The sequence below is a fragment of the Leptonychotes weddellii genome, chromosome 1 (genome assembly GCF_054177405.1).
Source record: "Leptonychotes weddellii isolate Sample4059 chromosome 1, ASM5417740v2, whole genome shotgun sequence".
In the NCBI taxonomy this organism is placed as follows: domain Eukaryota; kingdom Metazoa; phylum Chordata; class Mammalia; order Carnivora; family Phocidae; genus Leptonychotes; species Leptonychotes weddellii.
This window is the reverse complement of record NC_138369.1, coordinates 35770915-35787436: the sequence shown is the minus strand read 5'-3', so window position 1 is coordinate 35787436 and position 16522 is coordinate 35770915.

Here is a 16522-nt window from a genome sequence, read left to right as displayed (position 1 = left end):
CATGAGAGACTATGGACTCTGAGAAACAAACAGGGTTTTAGAGGGGAGGGGGGAGGGGGGATTGGGTAGCCCGGTGACGGGTATTAAGGAGGGTACGTACTGCATGGAGCACAGGGTGTTATAGGAAAACAATGGATTGTGGATCACCACATCAAAAACTAATGATGTATTGTATGGTGACTAACATAACATAATAAAATTTAAAAAAAAGAAAAAAGAAATGTAGATATACAAAGAGCATCTGCTCGAAAAAAATATTTAGGGGTTAGAAAGATTTTTACAATATGTTGGATATGGAGAGGGGAGGGGAGAAAGAGGGAGAAGGAGGTGTTAAACAGTACCCTCTATTTCTCATGTTCACTTAGAGAGGAAGAACTAGAAGAGACTGGAATTTGGTAGGATTTGGACTGGGACTGATAGATTTGCGGCATGCTAATTATGAGATGTTTTTGAGACATACAAGTAAAGATGTCTGATAGGTGACTGATTATATATTTCTATAGCTCTGAAGAGAGATCTGAAGAGCAGATGTAAATGTATGAACCACATGAAGACCCAGTTGTAATTTGACATATCCTGATCAATTTCTACGTATCAATCCCATTTGAAAAGATCTAAACTCAAAATAATCTTCAGAGCTCTCAGTTGTAACTTGACAATGAAAATCACAAAAGGGAAGGTAGTATAATGGAAAGATGGCAGCATTTTGTGTTAGAAGACCTGGGTTCGAGTCTCAGTATGCTTGTTAAGTAATTCTGTAATCTTTGGCTGGTGACCTTCTCACTCAGAAATTTAGTTCCCTGTTCTGTAATATATCAATAAGGATACCTCCCCCTGATTGGTGTTCGAAGGACTAGTGTGATGATATTCATGATGAGGGGAGATGAAACTTCTTTGTAAAGTGCTACAAACACCCGTCTTATTTTATTCCCAAACTCCTCCCACTATGTATGTAGGTATAGTCTACTGAATGCTTACCACACACCATCAATGAGCACTAGCCTTTGAGAAGTCTCAAACAAGCTGGCATGCTAGACTATCACTGCCTCACTGGTCATCTAGGAGCGATGTCAAAAAAAAAAAAAATGCAACCTCAGTTCCCTTTAATCAGCTGGACCTTCACATAATGGCTCCATTCTTTATAAGTAATTATTATGAAAGATACAGAAGAGATTGTGCCAACATGGGAATTCAGTGGCTGTAACAAACTGTTTTTCATTTAATTTCTTATCTTATCTTGAAAGGCCAAGTATTAAAATGGCTTTAAAGGCTTTTCCTTTTTTTTAAAGACAAACTGTTTTACTCCATTTCTCTCTAGATAAAATAAGTACCATCTGTCTAACCACAGGATGAGGAGATACTCCCCATTCAGAGAAGGAGACATAGTCCTGACAGGTGTATGAGACTGTTGCAAATTAAAACCATAGGAGCCACTTTTAAGGAACATTCTAACACTGTCCCAGAAAAATTTCTGAGAACTTACTTTATAATTTTGGAGAAAATCATCAGAGATGCTACTAGAATCAAAGAAGATGGAAGAAAATGTCATTTAACTATAGATTTGTTACAACACACCTAAAAATGTGCTAGTACTAAGTCATATTTCAGCAATGAAATAAATATCCTAGTTCAGAAAATGTTTTAATAAGCAGCAACAAATATACGTTCTTGCAAATACATGTTCCTTGTTACTATATTCTTTTACTAACTCCACACTCAGACTTACAAATAAGATTTGGATTCTTCCATAATGTAGCTACCATTCTTTTCTATTCCCTCATGAAAAGTATCAACAAAAACATCAAAGTATGTCAAGAATTACTATTCTTATTATATACTATATACTATTATTAACTTTTACTAAGGATATAAACTGTATACTTTATTATATATTTTATACATATAATGTGTACACATAATGCATAAAATGGTACCTTATTTATATTTTAATGCATAAAATGGTACTTTATTATAATCTAGAATCTACTGAGGGCTAATTATTATATTTTACAATTGGTTCAATTTAAGATAACATCTAATTAGAAAACATAGCTACTGCTCAAAAAATTTTTAAAACAGAGGATTGAAAACATGGGTAATTTCATCATTTATTTTAGCTTGTTAAAAACAAAAGTTACCTTAGCAAGAGAGCAAAGTTAAAATCACCGGTAGTAAGGCATGTCAACTTCATGCACCTCCAAAGCTACTATACTACGAAGGACACCACATTCCCTTCTGTGGAATTCTTCCCAGTGACAACTGATCAAATCACAACAAACCCTCAGGCAAGCCGAAGTGAGGGACGTTGTACAGAATAAGGGCAAGTACTCTTAAAAGCCAAAGAAATACAAAGGTAGACTGAGGAACTCTTGACTGGAGGTGACAAGGAGACACGAGACCTCTAGTTGTTTGAGATAATTGTGTTTGGGGCACAAAAAATATATTAGAGGAACAAATGGAGAAATTTGAATAAGGTCTGCAAATTAGTTAATAATGTGGCATCAATTTTAATTTTCTTATTTTGAGGAATTGAACTAAGCTTATGTGAGGGAACATTTGGGGAAGCTGTGTGAAAGGTATGTGGGAAATATATGTAGTATTTTTGCAATTTCTTTGCTTCTATTTTATAAACCTAAAACTATTTCAAAGATAGGGCGCCTGGGTGGCTCAGTTGGTTGAGCAACTGCCTTCGGCTCAGGTCATGATCCCAGGGTCCTGGGATCGAGTCCCACATCGGGCTCCCTGCTCTGCGGGGAGCCTGCTTCTCCTTCTCCCACTCCCCCTGCTTGTGTTCCCTCTCTCGCTGTGTCTCTCTCTGTCACATAAATAAGTAAAATCTTTAAAAAAAAAAAACTATTTCAAAGATAAAAGGCTTTTTTAGAGCTATGTCTTATGTAAAAAGTATACATTAGATTTTATGTATATATAGTATATATATTATGTATACAGAGTAAAATTTGTTTATGAATGTTAACTATTTTAGAAGCTGTTTCACTTCATTAAATCACTTCAGTAATTATTGTGCTACAGAGTATTATTTGTGTGGAAACTTGTTTATTTCAGACTGGTTTGCCACTGTGAATTATTTTTCTACAAAATTTTTGTATTTTAAAGAAACAATTCCTGAAAAAATGTTGAAATGTGGCATCATTCTTTGTAGTATTCATTCTCATAATAGTTCAGATTTGCTAACAAAGTTCTCTTTTCTTCATAATAGACAGGGTTTTATTTTTATGAATGAAGAAAGAAGATAATGCTTCAAAAACAATCACAAGACTTATGAACTGTACATCCTGAGAAACATAGTTATTGTGAAGGGGCTTGATGGGGTTCAGGACACACTACTCCAAAATATGGCACCTTGGCATACTGAAGACTTTAAGCTGAAAGAGTCTGAGAAAATGGCAAGGTCACTCTGACCTCATCCCAACTTTGCCCTGCCCTTCCCCGAGAGCAAGAGATAAATCTCCCATATGAAAGGCATTCTTCCCGTACCAGGAGGAAGGAAGACATTGCTGCCGTCAGAGACAGGGAATTTGGGGGTGAGAAATCTGTATAAATAAACCTTGTTAGGGCACCTGGGTGGCTCATTTGGTTAAGTGACTGCCTTCGGCTCAGGTCATGATCCTGGAGTCCCAGGATCGAGTCCTGCAATGGGCTCTCTGCTTGGCAGGGAGTCTACTTCTCCCTCTGACCCTCCTCCCTCTCATGCTCTCTGTCTCTCATTCTCTCTCTCTCAAATAAATAAATAAAATCTTTAAAAAAATAAAAAAAATAAATAAACCTTGTTAAATAAATCCTTACCTTCCGAGCTACGTCTTCTCCATTTGCTACCCCCAGTCGAAACCCCCTTGTCTTGTCATTCTTCACATATTTATTATTTCTTGGTCTAAAATGTGTAACAGCTTCCAGCTCTGGCCACTTCTTCCAGGATTCATTCTCTTGTGAAGGTTCCATGTACATATAAAAAATTAATAAAATGTATATGCTTTTCTCCTGTTCATCTGTCTTTGTTAGTTTAATTTTAAATCCAGTCAGGGACCTTAAAAGGGTCAAGGAAAATTTTCCTCCCCTACAAGCACAAAGAAGTTAAGTGACTTGCCCTGGGTCACCAAGTTAGGAAAAGAAAAAAAAAAAAAAAGACAGAGTTTCAAGTCAAATCTATGACTACAAAGTCCACATTTATTGTGCTTCCTGAGATACCACTGTTTCTCCCAAGAGGCTACTTTAACATAACTTTAACAAAGACTTCATCTTGAGGGTGCCTAGGTGGCTCAGTCAGTTAAGCATCTGCCTTCGGCTCAGGTCATGATCCTGGGGTCCTGTGATCGAGCCCCAGGCTCCCTGGTCAGTGGGCCATCTGCTTCTCCCTCTCCCTCTGCCCTTCCCCCTGCTCATGCTCTCTCTTGTATGCTCTCTTTCTCAAATAAATAAATAAAATCTTTTAAAAAGGGGGGGCACCTGGGTGGCTCATTTGTTTAAGCATTTGACTTGATTTCCGTGCAGGTCATGATCTCAGTCATGATCTCAGCGTCGTGAGATTGAGCCCCAGGTGGGGCTCCCTAGTCAGCAGGGAGTCTGCTTGGAATTCCCTCTCTCTCCCTCTCCCTTAGCCCCTCCCCTGCTCTCTCTTGCTCATGCTCTCTCTCTCTCTCAAATAAATAAATAAAATATTAAAAAACAAAGACTTCACCTTGATCTTAGCAAATTCAGGGACACCCAATCCTAGGACTTCATGCCATTTCATCACCAGTCACATTCTCTCTTGTTGTCAGAGGTCTGCATCTACTGCACTGCCTTATTAGAATGAAGGGAGGGGGCAAAGGGCAGCCTCCCTAAAAGTTGGGATCCCACGGATCTTATTTCATAATTGTATTATGAAGTAAAGTATCAGGTTGCAAGGAACATGGTTTAAGAAAACCATATGAGATGGAAATAAAAAAAGAGTAGAGGCAGATGCACCTGCATCCCGGACCAGCACAGTGACTCCCAAAATTGAGCCATATGGCAGTTCTCCCTCCACACTTTCCGTTCCATTTCCCTTCCTTCTGTCCCCATATATCCAGCTGCTACAACAAATCTCTACCCTTGCATCTCTGTAAGTTCTCATTTCAAAACTATTGCTTTCTGAGTAGTGTCTTATTTAATAAAATAGCACAATATAGGATCCAAGGTAACTCTGTCATACTGGTCATTCTCAAGTTGCCTGGTTATACCATGAGACCAATTTCAGGATGTTCTAATATCAAGCAAAAACAACATTAAATAAATAGTACCAACAGATACCCACCTCTGAAAGTGATAAAATACAATCTAGATGTTATTGAAGGTGTTATTAGAAGACTGGGAGGAAGTTAACCCGGACTCATAATAGTAAAACTGATCTTCCTCAATCAACTCGCCCCCATTACTCCTCCAGTCACATCTCCAGCTCTTCTACTTCCTCCCCAACAACCGCTCTCTGTCCTTTCTCTCAACCTGGCCTCACCTAACAAATACCTGTGCATAATTCAATCATCTGCCCCAATAGCCCAAACCCAAGCCATTCTATTGTTCCAAAATCTTTCTTCCCTATGGGGGCCTCCATTCATTGCAACATAGAATTTTAATAATTAGATTGAAGATCATAACTTGTTTTAAAATAGCAAGAGGGAATCCATTCTTTTAACACTGCTGCTGACATATGATGTTGATTTCAGCCAATCAGTCAAATTTTGCTTTCTGCATCTATAAAACAAGAAGATAAATTCTGGTACTTTCCAGTGGATCAAAAGGCATCTACAGCTCGTGGTTTTGTGTTCCGGAGGTGGAATGCACAAAATGACAGCTGGTGATCCAGATGAAAATAGCAGATGGTTTGACCCTTCATGGTACATTTTTCAAAACTTAAATTACTTTAGTTTCCTAGATTTAGATGCAAACAGGTTTCCCATCAACACTCAGAATTCTAGTTTTTCTTTGGGAATTGAAAAAACACTGATACACATTTCATACATCAATACTTACCAGGGCATGAAAAGGAGCTGCCATCTTTCTACTGGGCATCTGATCTCCAGTCCTGACTCCTCCTTATTGTCTTCCACCTTGGCCATTTCACTCACTTTCAGTGCCTGGCTGGCTCCTATAGCCATTCAGACTTGCAACTTGGGTTAAAAATAGAAATTAATATTAGATTATCAAAAAACATCAGAGAACTACTTAACATTAAGTTTATGAAGACTACAGGAAGCAGTATTTGTGAGAGAAATCTATATATTTAAATAGAAATAGAGACACATGCACATGCAAATTTAAGCCAAATAATACATGATATTAAAATAAGATATGTTAATAGATTCTGAAGCAGCGGTACATTTGTCATCTTAAGTTGAATGTTATTTTTACTTTAAAAGCATTATGTGAAGTAATAAAAGACTCATAGATTTAAAATTTGTTTGGGTAGAACATTAACGAACTTCATAAAACATAAAATAATACAAAGGACTGAATATTTTAGAAGTTTTAAAAATGTTCTTTTATGGAGATATACTTACTCTTACCTGAAGTTCAAACTAATTTTACCAATTAACATTTTTTAATCTGAAAATACTATTTAGAGGGTTTCAGGTAAAAAAGATAAAATCACTAGAACTACAGATGTCTGTTCCTGCATTTCATGGGTGTTGTCATAATAAAATAGGTTAAAAGATAAATTAATCATATGCTTCCCCTTCAAGAGACACACACTTGTGTGAGTTACTATAGCAACTACATACAGTTCCAACTATTAACTTTCTTATTGCAGGAAAAAAATCAATAACAAGTTAGATTACTTAGGATAACATATAGCTTGGGAAGATACCTATTTATTTACCCAATATTCTTACAAAAACTGCTTTACTATGAGAAACCAAAGGCAAATACTTTTTTTTTTATGAGTATGCCAGGAGGGAGGCCAGTGGTAGCAAAACCAGCCAACTGCCCTCTTCTTAGTGGCTCCAGTACGTGTCTAGACTAATCATGTGTAAAATACAACCCACTCCGGCCAGTCATGCCTGCTATAATCGTGCATGTTATACTCATAAAAATATACCACTAACCTTTGCAATTTTCTTTAAAATTAAAATAGCAGTTAACTTTCCTTTGCTTCAACTAAATATGCCTTGGATTTCCCAAAACTGGGTTAGCATACTAAAATATAAATCAATGAGGGCTTTTTTTTTTTTTTTTTTTTGCTAAAAAGGCTGTCAAATACAATGTTATTTATCATTTGGGATTTACCTAAGCAATTGCTTGAGCCACATTACACTCAGTAACAGATGTGACTTGTGGCTTTGTTGTGTCTTTTTCAGTTTTGTCTCACAGATTCGAATGCTTTGTTTTTAAAACATTCCCTGAGATCAGGAAGCATTTTTTTTTTTTTAAGATTTTATTCATTTATTCATGAGAGACAGAGAGTGAGAGAGGGGCAGAGGGAGAAGCAGGCTCCCAAAGAGCAGGGAGCCCGATGCGGGACTCGATCCCAGGACCCTGAGATCATGACCTGAGCCGAAGGCAGTTGCTTAACCAACTGAGCCAGCCAGGTGCCCTCGAATGCTTTGTTTTACAACTGAACAGACAGAGGTTTAACCTATTGAGGTTAAATTAGGTTTAACCTAATTTTAACCTATTGAGCTCTGATGGCCTCTGATTGCACAGGCTAAGATCTCAGTGTCCCATACATGGTTGTCTTTGTTTGTCCCACAACTTGTATGACTGAAAAATACTTCCCCTTTTCATTCTAACCTTATTCATCTTATTAGCCAGAAATATGTTGGGGTCTTTTTCGTAAGGGGAAAAAAAAAAAAAGGCCAAACACTGCCTCTAATATCCTTATCCCCTCTTTCCCTCAAAGCAGAGAATCAAAAAGGAAATAAAATTATTGGGCTTTCTGTTTGTTTGTCTGTAGCCAAAGGACTGAAATAAAAATGAAGCTGCATGGTATCTGCTAGCCAGAAGGGCTGGTTTTATCCTTCACACTGAAAATGGGTCTCATGCTTTAGATGTGAAAAGAAAGTATTATATTTTTATCTCAGTCCTCTGGTTCCACTCATTGAACAATAGCATCAAAAATTTGGCTTGACATGTCAAAAATTTCACTCTTATTTCAGCCTGGAACTAGTAAAGTGCAAGACATAAAGGTAAAGCACAAGAATGTTCTATAATTCTCTGAATACACAGATCTGAAAAAGCCATGGCTATTGGCATTATTTTTTTTCACGTAGATGAAGGTAAGATACTGAAGGAAACCAGACATGTCATCCCACGATATGCCACTTCGGCATATTGATTTTTCAAATTAAAAGTACTTAAACAGCAGGTTAAGAAGGACACTCTGGACCTTCCTTTTTCTTGCTGAAAGCAGGAGCTAAAACTCCCGTACAAAGGATACTCTTCTTGTAGCAGGAAGAAAGAAGACATTCTTACCAGCCCAGAAACATCAACGAAGGAATCTGCGCACAAACATTACTCCATTAGTTTCCCACCATATATTTACTCATGGTTTGCCGCCCTTGAAAGCCAAACACTGGTTTCTTTTGTCATGTCATTTCTCTACAAACTTATCATTCTTTGTGAAGATGCTCTATAAGATGGAATTGTAAGTTGCCATTTTGAGTTACTCAGTTTAGGTTTTCCCATGTGATGTGTGTGGTTCGCATTAGTAAACTGTTTATCACTTGTTATTCTGTCTTTTTGTTACAGAGGTCTCAGCCAAGAACTAAGGATAGAGGGAAAATTACTTTTCTTCCCCCACAGTTATAAAATTAATTGGACTATAAAAATAATCCAACTGGATGGCATTTTACCCAATGTGTTAAATAATCTCATCCATCCTTACACATTCCAATTCCCTTTAAATAGAGATATGACTGGAGTGGGCTATTAGACATTGAAGAAGCTGTCCTATAATGACTCCTATAATGAGTAAAGAAACAGACCGATTCAAAATATATCCCAGTTTTCCCATTCATCTCCACTGGCTTCATATTAATTAATTAATTAATTAATTAATTTCTACCTTGCCACTATGCACCCCAATCTCTTATTTATCCATAATCTTTTGTCTCACCAAACCCTTAAAGGAAAAACAAATCAAAATAATTCTTAGCTACTAATCTAGACACATTTCAACAATGGCTTCTGCCATATTAAACATAGTTCTACAAGTTAGAAAGCCAACAATAACTACATCTAATTTGGAGATTAAATATGAGTGGACAAGTACTGTGTCAAAGTCTCCACATGAGAGTTTCACTTTTTTGAATTTGTCTCACTTTTCTATAAGCCTCATCCAATAATAGCAGCTTCTAATGGATAGCAATAATTAAAAACAACAGCAGCACCTTGCATCCTTTTTCACACTGTCCAAACCATTGCCTTAAATATAGTCAGTGTCTCCTTGTTCTCCAGAAGATACTGAATGCTCCCAATTAGTTTTGCAGGCAGCAAATATTATACAGTGCTTTACTGCTAAAGTAGTATACCTCACTGCAAGTCTTTTACCAAAGGCTGACATAAGCACTGAGGAGCAGAGAATCTCATCATGCTTGTTTAACAAGTTAGCCTTATGTTAAATTTTGGTTAGTGTATCATTTTCCAGATGGTAATATTCTTTCTCTGAATGGGTGGTTTGTTTACCTTAGGTAACGCAGCTATTTTGAGACAAAGCTCACCCTTCACCTAATTGATTTTCCCTTCAGGAGATCAGAATCCCCACCATTCACTTGAAGACTATAGTTTTTCAAGTAGGGCAAATATTTGCATTTGTTTAGTCTGTTCTAGATAGACAGTGCTATGCTGATTCTCAAAGTAGCCTTCGAGAGATGATAAACTGTATTGAATCATGCCCCAAATCCATGAGCTGAGCTCATGTAGTGACATAAAAATCATATCAAATACATTTTGCTGTGATTTTTTGGAAATTTCATTGTGTATTTAAGGGAATTTAAATTCCATTATGTTCCATTCATCAACTATACATCCTCAAGGGAGGTATGATTTTTCCCAAACCAATCACCTTGCATGACAGTTTGTCTAAAGCAATGAATATGGCCATCATCTTCTTGGTTTTGGGTGGAGTTAGAAAAAAGTATGCCCAAATAGCTTGGGGTACTAATTTATTGTATTCAAGATGAAACAATACAAAAAGTGAAAAGAGATGTCCAAATAGGAATTTTTATTTATTTATTTATTTGAGAGAGAGAATGAGAGACAGAGAGAGAGAGAGAGAGAGCATGAGAGGGGAGAGGGTCAGAGGGAGAGGTAGACTCCCTGCTGAGCAGGGAGCCGGATGCGGGACTCCATCCAGGAACTCCATCCAGGAACTCCGGGATCATGACCTGAGCCTAAGGCAGTCGTTTAACAAACTGAGCCACCCAAGCGCCCTCCAAATAGGAATATTTAGGGTCTTTTCTGTCACTAGGAATGTTAGTTGTTTTTTTTTCTTTTAATAAAGATTTTATTTATTTTTTGACAGAGAGGGAACACAAGCAGGGGGAGTGGGAGAGGGAGAAGCAGGCCTCCTGTTGAGCAGGGAGCCCGATGTGGGGCTCGATCCCAGGACGCTGGGATCATGACCTGAGCTGAAGGCAGACGCTCAACAACTGAGCCACCCAGGCACCCCGGAATGTTAGTTTTTAATTCTCCTTCTATCTTAAAGTCTCAGAAATTTGTTTTTTGATATTAAACCTTTTTATTGTAAGGAACAGAAAATAAATCACTACAAAATGGGTACTTGCAATTGCTATTCACCTAATTACACAGATTTTCAACCTTTTCACTTATTCTCTTCAATTAGTAAAGAGGGCCTGACTTACTATCATTTATCCATAGTCCCCATATTTTAGCAGATACATAATCACTTTATTTTGTATATAAACAGACAAAATGTAACATCTTCCACAGATTAAAATTAGTATTTTAAAGGGAATTTGCAGAAATGTATTCCCTAAAATCTTTGTTCCTATTTAGATGCCCCAAACCATACCTTTCATTCATCATCTCTCTCTCTCCCAACTTCCTCTCTTGCCCCATCCCCAATGTTACTTCACCGTATATTCTCTAGAAAAGCTGTCACATGAAACATTGTCTTCCACATGGAAGCACAAATAATCTAAGGTTTTAAAAGTGGTGACTGTCTTATGGCTAGATTTAAGTATGAAGGTTGTTGAATGAAATACTGTGACACAAAATAGACATCTATTTTAATCTGCAACCCAATGATATTAAATAGCTTTTTTGGTATAATTACTGCAAACAGAACTTACCTATAGCTAATTATTTAATAGCTACATTTCAGGCTGTGTGATATTAAAAAAAAAAGAAATACTGATCTGAATTTTAAAACTTTAATGACTGATGTCAGACTTCTGAGAAATAATTGGGATTAAAAATCAGTCACACCTACTCATCTTGACTATTGTACACTGATAAAAGTTGGATTTTTGAAAATAATACACTATCAATTTCAAAAATTGAGGTGATCCATTTCTTTTTAAAAGTTTTTGAGAAATTACTATTATCAGAGGATATATTTAAATTCAGCTCCTTGTCCTACTTCTATTTTTTCTCTCCTTTTCAAATCAATGGCTCACAAATTAGTTTATCTTGAGTTTTTGTATTTAAAAAGAAACACTTATTTCTATACAGTGATTCTGTTTTTTTTCTTCCATTATCTTTTACTATACATTTATCAAGGTTAGTTTATTTTTTTTTACACTGATTGACTTTAACATTTTCATTAGTATTCAACATTTCAAAAGATTACACTGAGAAAATGCCCTATGTGTCAGGTATCCAGAAACTTCTTTGAATAGTAACAATTTAAGCAGAAGAGAAAACTTGAAAGCAGTTATCCAAATATACCAATTTCCATCAGTGCAATGGCAATTCAATCTTCTGCCAAAAATTAATTTGATATTTCTATAGAAACAACCTGGTGATCACCTTCTTCTCTTATAGGATGCTCAGATGCACGTATAGAGCTGCATAATACATTGACCTGGGATACACTTCAACACACATAACAAGCAGCTGGTATTTTCCTTAAGGGGGAGAAGGAGAATGAAAGAAAAACAGAAAAAGCAAGACTTTCAAAAATATCTATTAACATATTAACTGCATTTTTTAATCCTTCATAAAATTGCATTTACTGAAAACTGAACATATACTTGTGAGAAAGTATTTTTTTAAGAAGTTCAAAGATCTTATGGAATAAGAATACTCCAATTAACAGAATAAGAAAAAATACTTTGGAATGAATGTGCCTACTATTTCTCAGGTAGATGAATGGCTACACTTCAGAATCTTAACTGTCTCCGAACTTGAACCTAAGCTTGTAATTCCAGAGAGGATAACTGCATACTTCTGGGTATGCACCCTCCTTGGATCCCTTAGGCTAGAAATCGGTTTCTCAACTTTGGCACTGCTAATATTTGGAACCAGATAATTCTTTCTTGCAGGAGCTGTCCTGTCCCTACATTTCTTTCTTGTAGGATGTTTAGCAGCATCCCTGGCCTCTATCCACGAAATGCCAGTGGCACCTATCTATCATCCACCTTCATAACAACCAACAGTGTCTCCAGATATTGCCAATATCCAATGGCAGAGAGGGGCAAATCTGCTCCCAGTTGAGAACCTCTGAGCTAAAGGGAGGACAAATTAACAGTCCTTAACAAAAAGAAAAAAGAAAAACCTAGAAATTATAGTTATAACATGTGCCCTAATTTAGGTTCTCCCAGAAGGCGACTGCCATATAAGGGTTTGAGCAAATGTAGTTCATTTGGGAGGTGGTACCAGAAAGTGCCAGTAGAGGAGGAGAAAAGTGAGACAGAGAAAGGAAGAAGCCAGTAGAGATGAGTTAATGAACAGATTATTGCTGTATGCCATTGGGAAGACCGCTGGGAAACTGTGAAGAACCTTACCTAAGAGGTAAGAGACATGAGGTATTTACCTACTCCCCTCCCTAATTGCTACCCCCTACTGGCTACTCCCAGGTCACTGATTCTCTAATACTTCATGCCTGTTTCAAGGGGCAGATTGCCAGAGAAAGCCCTCAGGGACAGCATCGGGTGATTGCAGCAGGAAGCTTTAGGTATCTATAGCAGGGGTTCTCAAAGTGTGGTCACTGGACCAATAGCATCAGCATCACCTGAGAACTTACTAGGAATATAAATTCTCAAGCAGTACCTAAGACTGAAGCAGAAACTTCAGGGCTCAGACCCAGCAGTCTGGTTTAACAAGCCCTCCAGGTGATTCTGATGTACACTCAAGTGTGTGAACCACTGGTCTAGCTCAGTGCTTCCCAACCAGGAGCAATCAGCAACTTCTGGAGACACTGTTGGCTGTCATAACTGGGATGGGGATGGGACTACTGGCATCCAGTGGGTGAGGCTAGGGATTCGGCTATACATCCTACAACATCTGGAACCACCCCCCCGCTCCCGCCCGCACAACAGATTTTTTTTAACTGGCCCAAAACGTCAACAGTGCCAAGGTTGAGAAATCCTGGGGATGGAGAGTGATAAAGAAATAAGGGTGGGCATCAACAGCATCTCCCATATGATGAGTTTCACTTTTTGTGTGCTCGTTTAATTTTCTTCCAAGTGCTGTTGTGTGTTTTAAATATTGTAAACATTAATAAACATCCAGTTAATCAACATAGTTTCTATGTACACACTGCTGTTACCCTTACTTCTTTTCACTCTGGGTAAACCCTCTAAGCCTCCCTCTTTCTCCTCTCTTCGACTACTCTCCTTGGAATGCTCTTTCTCTTACCTTTCCTTGCTGAATACAGCTAACACTGCTGTCACCGTCCCAATGCTTCCTGTCACATTTATCCAATGATTTCTAACGTAAGGGCTCCTTCAGAAAAGCAGGTTCCCTTCCCTGTGAGCACAACATACATTGTCTTATTATCAGTCCGTCCAGTTCCCAGCTCCCACAAACCTCAGAAAAGGCATAAAGGTTAACACCTCCTCTCTAATTTTCATTCCTCATTTTAGGTGAATAAAGTTGTCATTGAAATACTGTGGTATTGTCCAACTTCATAACAAGGCGTGTTAAAAACAGTCATAGTAACTAACATGCCTTGGAATTTACTTCAGGGTAGCACATTTGTTTAGAATGTAGAGATGCCCACAGCATGGGGGTGTTGTCCTCATTGTTGCTGTAAACAACCAGTCGTCAGCATTCATTCTGTTTCAAGCAAAGCATGCTAAGTATTTTGCAAAATGTGGTAGGCAGAATTTTGTCCCCCATGACTCTGCCCCTGGGTGTCACCTCCGAGACCACGTTACTTGGCAAAATGTACTTGGCAGATGTAATGAGGGTTACTAGTCAGTTAACCTTAAAATAGCTATAGTGGCCTGGTTTATCCAGGTGAGCCCAAAATCATCACACATGCTCTAAGAAGCAGAAACAGAAAAGAGCATCAGGCAGAGTCTGCAGAAGGGAAGGCAGAGAGATGCCGAGTACCAGAAAGGTTCAACATGCTGTTTATGGCTTTGAAGATGAACAGGGCACACACCAGGGCACAAAGGTGGCCTTGAGAAGCTGAGGATATCTCGGCAGCCAGTAGCCAGCAAAGAAATGAGGATCGCAGTCCTACAACTACGCGGAACCAGTCTAGCAACAACCTCAATGAGCCTGGAAATAGACTCTCACCCAGCCTCTCCAGGTAAGAGCCCAGGTGAGCTGACACTTGACACCTTAATTTCAGCCTTGTGGGACCCTAAACAGACCACCCCATTGAGCCTTCCTGAACTCCTGACTTACGGAAGTGAGGGGATAATAAAATGGGTGTTGTGCTAAGACACTAAGTTTGCAGTAACTTGTGAGGTAGCAATCGAAAGGTAATGCACAAGGGTGCCTGGGTGGCTCAGTTGGTTAAGTGTCTGCCTTCGGCTCAGGTCATGATCCCAGGGTCCTGCGATCGAGCCCCGCATCGGGCTCCCTGCTCAGTGGGGAGCCTGCTTCTCCCTCTCCCACTCCCCCTGCTTGTGTTCCCTCTCTCGCTGTGTCTCTCTCTGTCAAATAAGTAAATAAAATCTTTAAAAAAAAAAAAAAGCTAATGCACAAACAGTATTTCCCTTTCTCTTTATGGCAACACTATAAGGTAAACTTTCTGTATCTGTATTGAGAAAACAGAGGCTCAGAAATATTGATTATATTGATCAAGGTTGCAAAGTTGGTAAGTCAGAGAGTTGGGGTCAGAATACAGATCTGTTTGCCACTGAAGACCACAGCCTTACCAACTATTCAAATTTTTCCTTCAAAAGGCAAGCTATCAGAGTTAAGAACAACTCGTTTTAATTTATCAGTTTATCTGGTGGTAATTCCTAATGGATTTGAACAATTGAGTTACTCACACTAAGATCAAATAAGTCTAGTCAGGAAAAAAAATAATCCCTAGGTCACACAGGCATTAGAATAAATAACCTTCATTCAGTTTTGGGTTACTAAATATTATCTAAGACTGATCTGGATAATATGATCATCAGATAAAGTGTGTCACCCATTTGAATGCAGCACAAACAGAACATTATGGTCCATTAAGATTTTTTTTTTCATTTCACTTAGTACAAAATAAGAAGTATATTGATGCTATAGTAGACTTTATGGGGATGGGTTCTTCCATTCTCTCCCTAACCCTTTCACATCTAACACTAGCAAATTCTTTTGAAAACAACATTCTTAATACAAAGTCAACATTAAAGACCTCCCTACAAAAGCACTTTAAAAAGTGGAGCACTGGTCCTAACATTATGCAATGTTTGAAGATCTTTCTTCATTTCTCAGGTTCTTATTTAAATCCACAGTGAAGCACAGCAGGTTGCGTGAGGCTTTTAATATAAATACAATTGTACTTAATTCAGTGAGAGAAACTTGAAAGTGAACACATTAAGCACTACATATTTTTATTTCACATATAATGCCTAGAGAAAAGCAAAGGCTACCAAAAGAGGTTAAAAAAGATGACGATGAATAAATAAAATATGTTCACGACAGGATAACAATCTGGGACCAGCTGCTGCTGAGCAAACATTTATTATTACCATCCATCTGAGGTTTCACAGAAAATAGAATTTCCAGAAAGACAGTGAACAGGAAATGCATATCTGATAATCAAATATGCAAAGCTCCCACCTCCTAAGGATAATTGTTTCCCAGAGAAAAGCTTGAACCTATTTAAGTAACATATAAATAACTCAAAGCCTGCATGGGGATAAAAGGAACAGAGCTCAAATCTGTATACAAGCGGACCAAGAAGTAAATTCTATATTGTTTTGGCAGAGAAACCTGCTAATAACGTTAAAATCTCCCTTATTTGTCCTAAGTTTGAAAATAATTTTGGGAGGGAGTTGAATGGTTTGGCCATCTGACCTTTCTCAGGATCTATACTGCCAGCCCCTTGGTCTGAGCCATTCTACCTCTCGCCTAGAATCCTGCAGAACCTGCAAGCTGGTCTCCTGATTCACCATCACAAGATACCAGCCAGAGCAAT